The sequence below is a fragment of the Lagenorhynchus albirostris genome, chromosome 5 (assembly GCF_949774975.1).
Source record: "Lagenorhynchus albirostris chromosome 5, mLagAlb1.1, whole genome shotgun sequence".
NCBI lineage: Eukaryota > Metazoa > Chordata > Mammalia > Artiodactyla > Delphinidae > Lagenorhynchus > Lagenorhynchus albirostris.
The window spans coordinates 50144981-50147291 of record NC_083099.1 but is presented as its reverse complement, the minus strand read 5'-3'; the positions used below and the strand labels follow the sequence as shown (position 1 = coordinate 50147291).

The 2311-nt window shown below is 47.5% G+C and overlaps 1 pseudogene; it reads left to right on the top strand.

Annotated features, from left to right (window-relative positions):
- The first annotated feature begins 379 nt into the window (after positions 1 to 379).
- LOC132520218 (ATP synthase membrane subunit K, mitochondrial-like) lies at positions 380 to 564 on the top strand (annotated as a pseudogene).
- The last annotated feature ends 1747 nt before the right edge of the window (positions 565 to 2311 follow it).

Below are 2311 nucleotides of genomic sequence, written 5' to 3'. Positions count from 1 at the left end.
AACATCTGTGCTTCCCTGGTGGCGCAGTGGTTGAGAGTCCGTCTGCCGATGCAGGGGACATGGGTTCATGCCCCAGTCTGGGAAGATCCCACGTGCCGTGGAGCAGCTGGGCCTGTGAGCCACAGCCGCTGGGCCTGCGCGTCCGGAGCCTGTGCTCTGCAATGGGAGAGGCCACAACAGTGAGAGGCCCGCGTACTGCAAAACAAAACAAAACAACAACAACAACAAAAACCATCTATACTGGGAAGGCAGAAATGTGTGTCCAGACTGAGACCTGCAGAATGAAGTTTACAGGGCTTCTTCTGGCCAGGTTGAGGGCTAGCTGTGTATGTTGAAGTATACAGGTTACAGAATGCATGCCTTTTGCAAGACTGAAATCATGACAGGTCCAGAAACTGATGCACAATTCCGTTTCACTGATATTAAAAAATACTTCAACTCTTATACTCTCACAGGTAGATTGAATTGTGTACTGGCCACATGTGGAGGCGTTGCTTTGATGGTCTTACACTTCAAGATAAGGTCTAAAACACTCCAGCTGTGAAAGCAACTTATGGAGTCTAAATTCTCTGTACCTCATTTGTTAATTTCTCCTGCCTGGAAAAGCTACAGTCAACTCAATGTGACACTCAATTGCACAAAAAAGAATCCAGTTTACATTTCTCATCGCTTTCCCACTTGGTTGTTTAGGTTTTCAGAGGACAGTGGTCATTCTCTTCCATGTGGTGGGCACTCGATGCAAGTCATAATGCTTCTCCTATCTGCTCCCTCACTGATTCTCCCCCAAAGTGGAGTGACTGCTCTGCCCAGAGCCTTTGGGAGAGGAATCAGGCAACGAGAACTCAGTCCTTTCCTCTCTCCCTCCTCTGGAGAGTCAGCTGCTCCTAGACAGCAAGCGTTCTGATTCTCCGTGCTCTAAGTTTTTCAGTAGGAGAGCTCCATATGCTGCTGGCTGTCCAGGTGAGCTTGTGACCAGGTGGATAAGTCTGCCTGAATCTGGAGTGAAGTACCGGAAGCTCATTCTTGCCGCACTTAAACCATATTCACCATCCAGCCTTTATCAGCAAAAGAGTGACACATTGGACTCCATCTGCCTGACCGTTCCGTATATCCCAATTGCTTCCAAACTGGGTCAGGGAAAAGGAATGTACTCACTGGCTCCCTAAAACCCCAATAGGTTTGAAGACACAGCTGACATTACCCACTGTTTTACCACCTTGTCTTTGCCACAGCAGAAGAGATGGCACAGTCTACTGGACAGCCTCTGTTCCTCCAGGGAGACGCCCACTAATCAACTGGATCTCCAAGATAAAAGCCCTCTGCACGGAAATCTGCAGTGTTTGCTGATTTCCACAGGTGCAAATACCCACACCATGGCAGCTTTTAAGCTACCCTCGGGATATCATTGAACAGGGTTGGGTGGAGGTTTACACAATCTGCTCTCAACAGCCAATAAGGAGCTGACTCAGCCAACTTGCTGCACCTCTCTAGAGCCAGGAAGAACATCCTTCCAGAGAGGCAGATGGCCATGGCACATCGCTAGATACACACCTCTCAGCTGGAATTCCTGTTTGGTGATTGTCTGCTGCCCTGAGAACTGGCTCAACTGTAGGAAAAGACCAACACTCTGGGCCACATTCAGTGGCAAGTCTACAGTCAGTTCAATATAAAATTAAAGGAAACAAGATGAGAACAAGGTCACCTTGCAGGTGGCCACACCAAGAGCTAGCCCAGCTTGGATTAGACAGACTGTCTTCCTAAGTTCCTGCAGTTACACATTCCCTGGTCTTTTTCTGGCATTTGGGAATCACTTCCCCAGCACGTGGGAAAGGTCATTTTCCTGTCCCTAGCCCTGATTTTCTAAGCAGCAGAAATACTAGAGTTTGAATTCTGTTGAGTGATTACAGGCTGGTTGCTTACATCATCCTGATTCTTACTCTTCCATATTTGAAAAAATAGAGATTGTGATATTTTCCTAGAAGGTTATCAGAAATATTATAAATGATGTTTTAAAACACCTAGGATGGTGTGTGGCCTGTAGTCGGCATACAATAAACGATAGACATGTGGTCACTCCTTTGTTGGTGGCAGGGATGCAGCCCAAGGAGATGGAGTGGGGAGCGGAGCTCAGCCGGTGCAGTTCCTTTTGATTCCCTTCCCATTTCCTCACTTCGTGATGTTTACGTCAGTTTTATCCACTTTGCTGTACTGCACACTTGTCCTCCTTCCAACTCCACCTTCTTCTGGCCTCCCTCTCAGAAGTCATTACTCTTAAGGAGCAACAGGAAATATAAACAGAAGCAGGGAGGCA